The sequence below is a fragment of the Pristiophorus japonicus genome, chromosome 1, assembly GCF_044704955.1.
Source record: "Pristiophorus japonicus isolate sPriJap1 chromosome 1, sPriJap1.hap1, whole genome shotgun sequence".
NCBI classification, from domain to species: Eukaryota; Metazoa; Chordata; class Chondrichthyes; family Pristiophoridae; genus Pristiophorus; species Pristiophorus japonicus.
Window position 1 is genome coordinate 34972690 of NC_091977.1, and position 15047 is coordinate 34987736.

The window sequence follows — 15047 nt, forward strand, 5'->3', positions numbered from 1 at the left end:
AGGTGCAACGAGACCTGAGTGTCTTGGTACATCAGTCATTGAATGTTGGCATGCAGGTACAGCAGGCGGTTAAGAAAGCAAATGGCATGTTGGCCTTCATAGCGAGGGGATTTGAGTACAGGGGCAGGGAGATGTTACTACAGTTGTCCAGGGCCTTGGTGAGGCCATACCTGGAGTATTGTGTACAGTTTTGGTCTCCTAAATTGAGGAAGGACCCTCTTGCTATTGAGGGAGTGCAGCAAAGATTCACCAGACTGATTCCCGGGATGGCAGGACTTATCAAGAAAGACTGGATCAACTGGGCTTGTATTCACTGGAGTTCAGAAGAATGAGAGGGGATCTCATAGAAACATTTAAAATTCTGACGAGTTTAGACAGGTTAGATGCAGGAAGAATGTTCCCAATGTTGGGGAAGTCCAGAACCAGGGGTCACAGTCTAAGGATAAGTGGTAAGCCATTTAGGATCGAGATGAGGAGAAACTTCTTCACCCAGAGAGTGGTGAACCTGTGGAATTCTCTGCCACAGAAAGTTGTTGAAGCCAATTCACTAAATATATTCAAAAAGGAGTTAGATGTAGCCCTTACTACTAGGGGAATCAAGGGGTATGGCGAGAAAGCAGGAATGGGGTATTGAAGTTGCATGTTCAGCCATGAACTCATTGAATGGCGGTGCAGGCTCGAAGGGCCGAATGGCCTACTCCTGCACCTATTTTCTATGTTTCTATGTTTCTACCATGTTCTTACCACCATCTCCAAGTACTCCTCCAAGTCACACACTATCCTGACTTGGAAATATATCGCGTTCCTTCATCGTCACTGGTTCAAAATCCTGGAACTCCCTATCTAACAACACTGTGGGAGTACCTTCGCCTCATGCACTGCACCTGTTCAAGAAGGTGGTTGACCACCATCTTCTCAAGGGGAATTTGGGATGGGCAATAAATGCTGACCTTGCCAGTGACACCCACATGTCAGGAACAAATTAAAATAGAAATCCTGGAATTCTGTCTGTAACACCATCACCATGGGGACTGCAACGGTTGAAGGAGAAAGCCCACCACTTTATCCTAAGGGCAACTGAGAATATGCAATAAATGGGGCCTTGTCAGTATTGGGCCCATCCCAAATACAAATTTTGAAAAAGAATGGTACAAATCCATGCTGCACCCTGCATCTGTAACTATTGTCAGAGTGATATCTGATAATTGTCTCCCACTGCTTGAAGAATCAATTCAGTTCCTTTCTTCGCTGCATTGCCTAGGTTTGTGGATCATACCAATCTGATTTAATGTTTTACATCAGATGCTTAAAGATGACATGGAGTTATAGAACAGTACAGCACAGAAGGAGGCCATTCAGCTTATCGTGTTTGTGCCGGCAATCAAAATCAATTCAGTTAGTCCCACTCCCCAGCTCTTTCCCCATTTCCCTGCAATGTTTTATCCTTCAAATATTTATCCAATTTCCACCATCCTATCAGGCAGTGCATTCCAATCCTAGCCACTCGTTGAGTAAAAAGATTTTTCCTCTGGTCTTTTGTCAATCACTTTAAATCTGTGCCCTTTGGTTATTGATTCTTCAACCATTGGAAACAGAGTCCCTTTATTTACTCTGTCTAAACACTTTATGATTTTAAGCACCACTATCAAATCTCCTCTTAGCCTTCTCAGCTGCAAGGAGAGCATCCTCAATTTCTCCAGTTTCCCCACATAACTAAAGTTTTAAATCCCTGGCACCATCCTAGTAAATATCCTCTGCGCCCTCTCTAGAGCTCTGACATCCTTCTTAAAGTGTGGTGCCTACAATTGGACAGAATATGGCAGCTGGGATCAAACTCGTATTTTATGCAGGTTTAGCATAACCTCTTGGCTGTTGTACTCCATGGCCGGAATGCTCAGAGGTAGGAACGGGAGGGTTGGAGGAGCGGGAGGAAGTGAAAGTTGCAAAAATGTGAATCCTGACCCCAACCCGCCCATTTTCACCTTTCACTTTGGCGGGAATGGGGGTTCGGGCTGCCAACCTGCTGCCAGGAGGCGGGTTGGCAACTTAAATATTATAATGAGGCCTGAAGCCTCGACTTTAACCTGCTTGGGATTCCTGGTGGCTGCAATGAGGCTGGCTCAGCCTTGGGGAGCAACGCTTGTGGGCCGGGAAGAGCAGGAGTGCATCCCCACCCCAGCCCCCCAAGCTTCCCAGCCATCAGCCTGGCCCTCCCCCGGGTCAGGGATCCTACCTCCCTTCCTCCCCAGGGATCGGAACCCTCCTCGTGGGCTTTCAACCCCCCCCCCCCCCCCCACACAATCCTGGGTTCAGCACTTACATGTTGCTGCGACCTCCATCTCTGAGTTTTCCTCACAACTGGAGGCCACAACCTTTGGAGTTTCCTGCCATCTCCCGGGTCTCCCCGCACCGTGCGGGCGGGACCCAGGTAAATCCGGCCCCATGTCTATATTTAGACAGCCCAGGATACCATATGCTATATTAGCGGCTTTCTTATCCTGTCCTGCCACCTTCAAAGATTTGTACACGTATGACTGAGGTTTTTAAAATTGTACCAGGGATGTGGGACTTCAGTTACATGGAGAGATGAGAGCAGTTGGGGTTTTTCTCCTTAGAGCAGAGAAGGCTAAGGAGAGATTTAATTGAGGTGTTCAAAACCATGAAAGGTTTTGATAGTAAATAAGCAGAAACTGTTTCCATTGGCAGAAGGGCTGGTAACCAGCGGACACAGATTTAAGGTTAATTGGCAAAAGACCAGAGCCGAGATGAGGAGAATATTTTGATGCAGCGAATTGTTACGATCTGGAATGCATTGCCTGAAAGGGGAGTGGAAGCAGATTGAAAAGTAACTTGCAAAAGAGAATTGGATAAATACTTGAATGGGAAACATTTACAGGGCTATGGGAAAGGGCAGGAAAATGCGACTAATTGGATAGCTCTTTCAAAGAGCCGGAACAGGCATGATAGACCGAATGGCCTCCTTTTGCGCTATATCATTCTATGATTCTATGTAGGATTGGGCACATTGCAGATGACGATGTAACTTGAATTTGATAAGAAAGGTAGGACTAGAGGGCACCTTCCTTCGGCCAGTGACTAAAACCATATGGTTTGCATTTATCAAGAAGTTGATTCTGCAGTAAAAGCACAACAATGCATATTCTCTTTTCTTATGCAAAAGCTAAAATCAACACAATCCTCATTGTGTCAAGATTTATTAATGAGCTCAAAAATAAAGAAGTTAAAAGACATGTCAGTCTCCTATAAAAATATCGATTGAGATTTCATCTAATCCTGGTGCTTCCCCCTTAGCCAATTTTTGATTGCATTTTCATACTCTTGAGGTCTCTTGATGTGTCTTCATATCTTTATTTATAGAGGACAGATTTAGATTCCAAAATTATTTTTGCAATTCCTCATCCAAAGGGAAATAATCAGACTGACAGTCAAATGTAATATCGTAAGCCAATTATTTACATCAATTCAGTGCACTATCCATGAATTATCTAAAACATTTCATATTGGATTAAATCTTGATCTTTCCACTTTTTAGACACACGGTATCCAGCATTCCTAATGTGATCAAAAAATTATTAAATATAGCTTAACAAGTCTGATCCATTGAAGAAATATTACATTTCATTTGAACCTTTACTAATTCAGAACTGTCAATTACGAATTTATACTACTGGATTTTATAACTTTATGCAAATATTCCAATCTAATCGAAGTATTGCACTTTGCTTTTTTTTGTTGACTCACAACGTAATTATTGTCCTTTGTTTTGGAATGTTTACCTTATTTCCCAGGAAAATAGAGTTCAGGGGAAATATAAAACATAAAAAAAACAGCCAAGTATCAGTTGCCATGTATTAATAAAGAGTTGAAGATTAAATTGAATCTAAAGAAAAAAAGTACATAAACAATCAAGACAAGCACGACAAAGGGGAATAGGATGAGCTTAGGGAATAGGTTAAAAGGACAATATGGAAAGTAAAGAGGCGAGATTAAATGAAAATATCAAAGAATATAAAAAAGAAATGGTAAAGTAGGCACAAAAGGAGGTTTAAGATAGGGACAAGGCCAATATGAGTATGGTAGCACAGTGGCTATGTTATTGAACTACTAATCCAAAGGCCTGGACTAATAATCTGGAGACGTAAGTTCAAACTCTACCATGGCAGCTGGGGAATTTAAATTCAGTTAATTAAATAAAATCTTGAATTTAAAATAAAAGCTAGTATCAGTAATGGGGACCATGAAACTACTGGATTGTGGTTAAAAACCCACTAATGTCATTTAGGGAAGGAAATCTGCCATCCTTACCCAGTCTGGCACCAGGCCCACAGCAATGTGGTTGACTCTTAACTGTCCTCTGAAATGATGGTTCACCCCCACCTTCTCAAGGGCAATTAGGGATGGGCAATAAATGCTGGGCTTGCTGGCGACTCCCACATCCCATGAACGAATAAAAAAAAAGGATGAGCAAGATAAACTCAGGAGATGATACTAAAATGGCAGGAACACTGAATGGATACTTTCCTTTAGTTTTCACTGAAAATGCTGACAAAGAGGAAACAACTACAGGAGAAGTCAAGAGGGATATTACAACAGTTAAGATAGATATGAAGGACATACCATACAACCTAGTCAAACTTGCCAAGGACCAGAACTTTGGATCTGGATGACTTGTACTCTCCAAATAAGGAGGTGATAGCAAAGGCTCTGGTATCCATGTATAAAAATTCAATAGAGAAAGCAATAATGCCAGAGGACCGGCAAACAACAAATGCAATTTCTATCTTCAAAAAGGGAGCTAGAGCTAATGCACAAAATTATGGGCCAGCTAGCTTAACGTCAGTGGTAGGAAAGATATTGGAATCTTTGGTAAAAGATCGGATATCAAAACATATAGAGAATGAAACAAAAATGTAGTCGGAATGGATTTCTTAAACACAGGTCCCAGATGCTTCTCCTCCATTTTGAGCGGTCTTGGGCAGGGGATTCCCAGGTGTCGGTGGGGATGTTGCACTTTTTCAAGGAGGCTTTGAGGGTGTCCTTGAAGTGTTTCATAAGAACATAAGAATATAAGAAATAGGAGCAGGAGTAGGCCATTTGACCCCTCGAGCCTGCACTGCCATTTAATAAGATCATAGCTGAACTGATCATGGACTCAGCTCCACTTGCCTGTCCATTCCCCATAACCCTTTATTCCCTTATCGCTCAAAAATCTGTCTATCTCCACCTTACATATATTCAGTGACCCAGCCTCCATAACTCTCTGGGGCAGAGAATTCCACAGATTTACAACCCTCTGAGAGAAGAAATTCCTCCTCATCTCAGTTTCAAAATGGGTGGCCTCGTATTCTGAGACTATGCCCCCTAGTTTTATGAGTGGACATGTCGTCTCTGCATGCACCTTGTCGAGCCCCCTCATTATCTTATATGTTTTGATAAGATCACCTCTCATTCTTCTGAACTCCAATGAGTATAGGCCCAACCTACTCAACCTATCTTCATAAGTCAACCACCTCATCTCCGGAATCAACCCAGTGAACCTTCTATGAACAGCCTCCAATGCAAGTATATCATATATCTTCCTTAAATACGGAGATGAAAACTGTACGCAGTACTCTAGGTGTGGCTTCTCCAATACTGTTGTGCATACAATAACTGTTAGACTGAGTAGTGTTTAACTCCAAGAGGTATGACCTTAGCTCTGCTGTATTAAGGCCCAAAGTGACTAATATACAAAATAGCTGGCCTTTTATACTTGGGCTGCACACACGTGTGTGCAGCCCAATGGCCTCCAAAAGTGACACCATCTAGTGGCTAGTGATCCCAAAAGTACATACATGACAATACCCCACTCTGAGATATTAACACAGTCTTTTACAAATTGAGACAGTCCAGTGTTTTATGCTCCAAGGTTGACCATCTCAGTTCAACTCCAGCCTTGGGTGAGTGTTCAGAGTCTGTTGTGACTGGTGGCTGGGTGGCTGACCTGGTGAGAGTGGCAATGGCCATGACAGGGATTGAAAGTCCATTTTCATTGAACATGTCAATGATTGAAAGTCCCAATTCACTGATGACCACTGAGTCCTCTGATGACTGGGGGTAGGTTGGTTGGTCGTCGATTGTCTCTTCCTCCGACTGTTCTGGTTCGTCTGTGCTGCAGCTTTGTCTGATCCATATGTTTCCTGCATGTTTGCCCATTTTTGAGCTTGACAATAAATACTCTGTTGCTCTCCTTGGCCAGGACAGTACCAGTGATTCACTTGGACCCTGACCATAATTCAGAACATATACAGGACCATTTACAGAAATATCGCGTGACACAGCTGCTGGCTTTGTTTTTATATTCAACATGATTATTCAAGTCAGGGTGTACAAGAGATAGCTTGGTCTTAAGGCCACTCTTCATCATTACTTCAGCAGGCGAGACCCCGGTAAGCGTGTGTGGTCTTGTCTTGTAACTAAGCAGTATGCATGACAGGCGGGTCTGCAGTGACCCTTGGGTTACTCGCTTCATACTCTGCTTTATGATTTGGACAGCTTGTTCTGCTGCACTGATGCACACATGATTCCAGCTCAGAGTCAACTCCCGGCCACCATTCATGCGACCTGGCGATGGCTTTCATCATTACAATGCTGGGATGCGTGCTATGTAGCTCACGTACAAATTTCTCTCCCCCTTTCTTGGGCATATCAACATGATTGCCCCACAGTATACAATCCGACTGAATAGATAGTTCATCTTTGCGATGAATGTAAGGTTTTGTCTCCTCATACATTTGCTTGGGTATGGCAGACCAATCGCCTTTGAGGATGCAACTCTTCACCACCGATAAAATCAGGTCCTGACTGGACCAGGTCTTAACCTGTTGAACCATGACAGGGTTTCCTTCACTCTCAAAAGCATCCATAACTAACAATAGATCCACTGGTTGTGGCGTTTCCACCTCCGGTGTGGGCAACGGCAGACGGCTCAACACACCAGCACAATTCTCAGTGCCAGGTCAATGGCGAATGACATAATCATAGGCAGATAATGTCAGCGCCCACCTCTGGATATGGGATAAAGCATTGGTATTGATATCTTTATTTTCAGAGAACAGTGAAATGACCAGCTTGTGGTCTGTCTCCAGTTCAAACCGAAGTCCAAACAGGTACTGATGCATCTTTTTAACCCCATACACACAGGCTGGTGCTCCTTTCTCTACCTTGCTGTAGGTTCTTTCCGCTTTAGACAAACTTTTTGAAGCATACGCAACTGGTTGAAGTTTACCTGACTCATTAGCTTGTTGGAGTTCGCAACCAATGCCATATAACGAAGTATCACAGGCCAATACTAAATGTTTACATAATGTACCCCAGCTTGTTAGAGCAAAGCAGATTAGTAGCTTTCTCAAAAGCTCTGTCTTGAGACACACGCCACACCCAGTTGTCGCCTTTTCTTAGCAGCATGTGCAGTGGTTCTAATAAGGTGCTCAATTTAGATAGGAAGTTACCGAAGTAGTTGAGTAGACCCAGGAACGAACGCAGCTCCATCACATTCTGTGGCTTGGGTGCATTCTTGATGGCCTTGGTTTTCGCGTCGTCAGCAGCAATTTTCCTCGCCAGGAATTCGACCTCTGGTGCCATGAAGACGCACTTTGAGCGTCTCAGTCTGAGTCCCACTTTGTCCAGATGATGTAGAACCTCTTCCAGGTTGTTCAGATGTTCCTCAGAGTCTTGACCTGTGATCAGGATGTCATCTTGGAACGACAGTTCTGGGAATGGACTTCAGGAGACTCTCCATATTTCTCTGAAATATTGTTGCAGCTGAGCGAATTCCAAAAGGGCACCTGTGATAAATAAATAGTCGTTTATGTGTATGAATGCAAGTAAGTCTCTTCGACATCTCGATCAGCTCCTGACGTCAAGTCCAGCTTGGTGAACGATTCCCCCCTGGCTAGTGTTGCAAACAAGTCATCAGCCTTTGGTAATGGGTACTGATCCTGTTTCGAAACTTTGTTGATCGTAGCCTTGTAGTCTCCACAGATTCTGACTGTGCCATCACTTTTCAGCACAGGAACAATGGGGCTGGCCCATTCATTAAGTTCATCCGGTGATATGATCCTTTCATGTTGAAGTCTGTCCAATTCGATTTCGACCTTCTGCCTCATCATATATGGAACTGCCCAAGCTTTATGATGGATAAGTCTTGCATCTGAGTCTGCACCTTGGCTCCCGTGAAGTTGCTGATGCCTGGTTTGAACAGCGAGGGGAACTTGCTCAGTACTTGGGCACATGTATCTTTCTCCGATGACAACACCTTGATGTCGTTCCAATCGCATCTGATTTTTTTCAAGCCAGTTCCTGCCGAACAGCGTTGGGCTATTGCCTGGGACAATCCATAGTGGTAACTCGTGAACCACACCGTCATAAGACACTTTAATTGTGGCACTGCCAATTACCGTTATGAGTTCTTTGGTGTACGTGCACAACTTGGCATTGACTGGGCTCAGCCTGGGCCTCACAGCCTTAGTATCCCACAGCTTGTCGAATGCCCTCTGGCTCATTATCAATTGACTCGCCCCTGTGTCTAGTTCCATCGACACCGGCACCCCATTAAATTTCACGTTGATCATTATCGGTTTGCTCTTAGTTAGGAACGAGTACAGTTCATACACTTCTTCCTCTGCTATTTCGGATTGCGTATCCAAATCCGCGTTAGTCTCACCATCATCCTCCATGTGGTATGTCACAGCATGCCCCACTCTCAGACAGCCTTTGCAACTATATTGCTTAAATTGACACTGCTGGTCCCAGTGATATCCCCCACAACGCCAACACGGAGAAATCGGATGCAATCCCACTGGCGGACTTTGGGTAACCACAGGTTTCATGTACACAGTTGGGTAGGCCCTGCCATGTGCCACTCTGCTGAACGGCGAATCAATCATATTTATAGTACTCGCCGAGTTTCGATTTTTCGCTGATATCTGCTTTTGACTTCTATCCGTCGTCATGCATGACTGAGCGATCGAGACGGCCCTGTTCAAGTCCAACGTATCCACCGACAGTAACTTACGCAGGATCACCTCGTGGTTGATGCCGATTACAAAGAAGTCCCACAGCATGTCTGCCAACACAGCCCCGAACTTACACGGTCCAACTAAAGGTCTCAGCTCGGCAACAAATTCTGCCGCATTCTGGCCCTCTGAGCGAAGGTGTGTGTAAAATCTGTATCTCGAGATGATGATGCCTTCGTCTGGCTTAAGGTGATCTTTTACCAGTGTACACAATTCTTCATATGTTTTCTCTATTAGACTCACAGGCAGAAGTAGATTCTTTATCAGACCATAAATTTTTGGACCGCAAACCGTGAGGAACACCGCCTGGCGCCGATCTGTGTCGCCGACCTACTCCATTTTGTTGGCCACGAAGAACTGGCTCAAATGGCTCACAAAGTCTGCCCAATCTTCTCCTTCCACAAATCGCACCAACAATCCAATTGTGCTCATTTTTGCATGCAAAGGTTCTTGTTGCCTCATTGCCAAATGTTGTGTATGCAATAACTGTTAGACTGAGTACTGTTTAACTCCAAGAGGTATGACCCTTGGCTCGGCGTCATTGAGGCCCAAAGTGACTAATATACAAAATGGCTGGCTTTTTATACTTGGGTTGCACACATGTGCATGCAGCCCAATGGCCTCCAACAGTGACGCCATCTAGTGGCTAGTGATCCCAAAAGTACATACATGACAAATACCCTGTACAGTTTTTCTCTGCCTTCCTGGGACTCACTGCCATGTCAGAACTCTGAGTAGAGAGATTGTTTTAGGAGTCTGGTATCTGGCATGCAGATGATGTGGTCCGTTCATTGGAGCTGATTGAGCGTGGTCAAGGCTTCGATGCTGGGGATGTTGGCCTGAGCGAGAACACTAGCATTGGTGCATCTATCCTGCCTATGGTTTTGCAGGAACTTGCGGAGGCAGCGGTGGTACTTCTCCAGTGCTTTGAGGTGCCTACTATATACATATACATATACATAGTCGACGTATATACTGAGGTGTATGAAAGTATGGGCCTTACGCTAAACATCAGCAAGACAAATGTCCTCCACCAGCCTGTCCTTACTGCACAGCACTGTCCCCCAGTCATCGAGATCCACAGCGCGGCCCTGGACAATGTGGACCATTTCCCATATCTCTGGACCCTCCTCTCAACAAGGGTAGGCATTGACGATGAGATCCGACACTGCCTCCAGTGCGCCAGTGCAGCCTTCGGCCACCTGAGGAAAAGAATGTTTGAAGACCAGGCCCTCAAAACTGCCACCAAGCTCATGGTCTACAGAATAATATCTGCCCTCCTGAATGGCTCAGAGACATGGACCATGTACAGTAGACACCTCAAGTCACTGGAGAAATATCACCAATGATGCCTCTGCAAGATCCTACAAATCCCCTGGGAGGACAGACACACCAACATTAGCGTCCTCCACCAGGCCAACATCCCCAGCATTGAAGCACTGACCACACTTGATCAGCTCCGCTGGTCAGGCCACATAGTTCGCATGCCAGACACAAGACTCCAAAAGCAAGCACTCTACTCAGAACTCCTTCATGGAAAACTAGCCAAAGGTGGGCAGCGGAAAAACTACAAGGACACTCTCAAAGCCTTCCTGATAAAGTGCAAAATCCCCACTGGCACCTGGGAGACCCTGGCCAAAGACCGCCCTAAGTGGAGGAAGTGCATCCGGGAGGGCGCTGAGCACCTCAAGTCTCATCGCCGAGAGCATGCAGAAATCAAGCGCAGGCAGCGGAAAGAGCATGCGGCAAACCAAACTCCCCACCCCTTCCCTCAATGACTATCTGCCCCTCCTGTGACAGAGACTGTGGTTCTCGTATTGGACTGTACAGCCACCTAAGAACTCATTTTTAGAGTGGGAGCAAGTCTTCCTCGATTCCGAGGGACTGCCTATGATGATGATGATGTACATAGCCCATGTCTCTGAAGCATATAGGAGGGCGGGTATCACTACTGCTTTGTAGGCCATGAACTTGGTGTCGGGTTTGAGGTCCTTGTCTTCAAGCACCCTCTTCCTTAGGCGACCGAAGGCTGCACTGGCACACTAAAGGCAGTGTTGGCCACATCTAGTGCAAAGAAAGCACTGAGGTTCACTTACAGAAAAATAGAATGTAAAAGCTGGGAGGTAATGCTAAATTTGTATAGAGCCTTGGTTAGACCACATTTGGAGATCTCTATACCACAAAAAAGACATTGAAACAATTGAGAAAATGCAACAAATATTTACTAGGATATTACCAGAATTGAGAGGAAACAACTATCAAGAATGATAGAGCAGACTGAGGCTCTTTTGCTTGGAAGTTTTTAAAGTCATGAAAGCGTTCGATATGATAGATGCAAAGAAACAGTTTCCACTTGTAGCTGCGTCCAGACAAGGGGTCATAAATATTAGATAGCCATTAATAGAACAAATAAAGTGTTGAGGGGGAATTTCTTTACACAGCGAATGCGTAACCTGTTGCGACGTGGAGTGGTTGACACAGATAACATTGACACGTTTAATGGGAGGGTTCGATGCACGCGTGAGGGAGGTGAATATTGGGGCAGGGTGGGAAGAGATAATTAGAGTGGAAGGAGACTCATGCAGAGTCATTTGGGCCTAATGGCCTATTTCTGTGCTGCAGATTGTATGAAAGTGAAAGTGCGACATGAGCCCATGGTCTCCCCTCAGTGTCTCTAAACCCAGGTCAGACCCTTCCTGCTTTGCTATCATGTTTGGATGATATGTTGGATGCAGCTATATATAAACAAGCAATCAACCAAAATAAGAAAAGTGGGTTACTTAAATAGTCCAAACCAAGGCCCTATTTCAACCTACAGTCTATTCAGATGTCCCACTATGCTCATCATCCCAAAAGTTCCGATAGTGGCAGTGCCACCAACTGAGCCAAGCCGACAAAAAACTTAGATAGCAAGAGCAGTAGTCACTGGATAGCGTACAGTAATGGAGATCCTGGTTGGTGTTCCCCATCCTCTGATACTAATTTCTTTTTATGCCTAGGAGCTGGAGACAAGGAACTTTATTTTCATCACCATTGGGCACCGTTTTTTAGGCGTCCACTGATTTTTTTTGAGCAATCTTGATTTTGCAACTTTCCTCAAAGTTTGTACGCCGGTGGTGACTGTCAGTGCCGGATTTTTTGTACGCCAGATTTTTTGGCGCAGGTCTGGTTGAAAACCGATTTCCGTGCCATCTTTGGCCCTTTTCGGCCGTTAACCGATTTTCGCTAACACTGATTTTTTTCAGACGGTGCACAGTGGCCTTAAGTACCAATCAGAAAAACCCTACCTTAACTTAAGGAAATTGGCGCAGAGTATATTTCTGAGTTTTTGGAGCGAGGGAAGAAGACAATTTAAAAGACAAATTCATGCTGATTTTTGCAGAGGGAACTCGGAAAGTAACTTGGAATGTTAATTTTTCCCACAGAATATTAGAAATTTGGCTTTTTCCATGTTATGTGAAAAGGCAAATAGCAACTCCACCCAATCACATAATCTCTGGTCACGGGGCTCCAGGTACCGGTCGGAGGAGTGCCGGCCGGCCGGCGGCAGGATCGCTCCCTTGGCCGGACACAAGCACAGGAGCTCAGTGCTTGGATTCCACTGCCCACCCCCAGGATCAGCTTGTAAAGAAGCCCGGGGCTGGGTGGGGGTGGGGGGGTGGAATCCAAGCGCCAAGCTCATGTGTTTCTGTCCGGCCGAGGGAGTGATCCTGCCGGCATGCTCTCCGAACTGTGCATCATCGATGGCACAACAGAGCAGCAAACATATGCATTTCGGCAAAAGCTCTTAATGCCATAAATCACTGTGCGTCACGTCACCCTGGAGACAGAGCTTAGTGTTGCGCATGCGCGCAGACCAGGGTGTGGTCCGTTGTATTAGGGCATCACCCAGCAAAGGGGTGTGTGATGTGCTTCAGTAAATACTGTCACACAATAACAAAAATAACAAAATCAAGAATAATAATTATGGGTGCAAATATTACTATGCCTCATGTAGTAACTTTGGTTTACATGCATGCCAGATGCAACGGATAATACGACGCCACCACTGCAGAAACCCTATCACTCGGGCATTAATAGGGAGGAGGCCATACCCTGATTGAATCCACAGGGACAGCTGCTCATACCTACAGCTGAGTGAGGCAGACTGCCTTTGCAGGCTGCGAGTTACAAAGGAGGTCATCACCGAGATCTGTCAGCTAGTCAGGGCAGACATACAGCCAAGAAGTGGCAGGAGGACTGCCCTACCTGTGGAAGTGAAGGTCACTGCAGCACTTGCCTTCTATGCTTCTGGCTCATTTCAAGCAGCAACTGGGGACATGTGCTGCATCTCGCAGCATGCAACACATTCCTGCATTCAACAGGTGACTGCTGCACTGTATGCCAAAAGGGACCAGTGCATCAATTTCCCTATGATCACGCAGGTAATAAGAGACAGGGCTGTGGGGTTCTCCAGAATTGCTGGTTTCCCAAAAGTACATGGTGCGATCGACTGTACCCACATCGCCTTCAGAGCACCTTTGGATAACTCCGAGGTTTATCGTAACAGGATCGGATCATGGCAGTGGATGCTGAATATCCAGGTAGCATTCATGATGCTTTCATCTTACACGAGAGCATTATATCTACGATGTTTCAGGAGCTGCCAGAAGGGCATAGCTGGTTGCTCAGGGACAAAGGGTACGGGATCACCAGCTGGCTTATGATACCCCTACGTAATCCCCGCACTGAGCCAGAGCGTGATACAACATGTCGCACATAACGACATGGAGCATCATAGAGCGGACAATTGGAATACTGAAGCAGCTTTTTCCAATGTCTGGATCACTCTGGAGGTTACCTGCAATACGCCCCTCACCAGATCAGTCAGTTCACTGTCATGTGCTGCATGCTGCACAACTTGGTCATCATGAGGGGCCAGGCACTGAACATTGACAATCCTCCTGAGGGTTGAAGGGGGGGAGGGGGTGGTGAAGAGGAGGACGAGGAGGCTGACAACAAGGACGCGGAGGAAGAGGAGGAGGAGCAGCAGCAGGATGAGGAGGATGAACCCATGCCGTCACCTCAACTCGCAGGGTGACGGCGGAGGAGGCGGCCTCGTGCACATATAGCCATAGCTAGAGACTTGCGTCAGCGGCTAATCCGTGATCACTTTGCTGCCTGAAGGCTAAACGGCCTGACAGTGTTGATTCTGTGCACTTGGTAGTGGAAAAAAATAATGTAGATAAAAATGTACATAATGTTGTGTTGGTTTATATTGCTTTAATTCAAAAAATAATGTGCAGGATTCTGCTTAAATTTTAAAAAATAATTAGATTTATTCAACATTTGTACAGTTTTATTTAACTTTATTAAAAAATTTGCATGAAACTAAACTTTTCAATGAAGAAAACACCAGGTTGCAGCAACAAACAAACAAACGAACTCTAGCCGCAGCCATCTCTCCTCCCCCTTATTCAAAGACCTTAGCACTGTGCACCTCTCTTGCCCCTGTTGTTGCCTCTACCCCTACCCGTGCCTGTTGTCTCAGACTTCTGCTTTCTCAGCCCAACCCTAAGGTTTTTTTCTGCTTTCTGCACGAATTTGTTGTTGGTGGGGTTGGATAGGGACAGACCTAGCAGACTGCATTGTGGAAGGCCCGTGTTCATCGTCGGACTCTTCTTCAGCCTATGGACCAACCCGCGACACACTACCTAACTTTGGCTGGGGATTGGAAAGTGAGTGTCAGCAGTTGATGCTGCCAATTGCTGTTGGGCAATGACAGTTTGGGTATGTCCACTTATTGCAGCAGCTATCACCAACATTCCCTCCCTAATCTGTCTTGACAATTCACCAGCTGCCTCCGACATTCCCTCCCGAATCTCCAACATCCCTCCCTCATCTGTCCCGACACTGCTCCCATTCCTCCAGACAGTGTTGCTACTTCTACTGACAGTCCCGCTAATTCTATTCTCACCCCACCCATGGTGA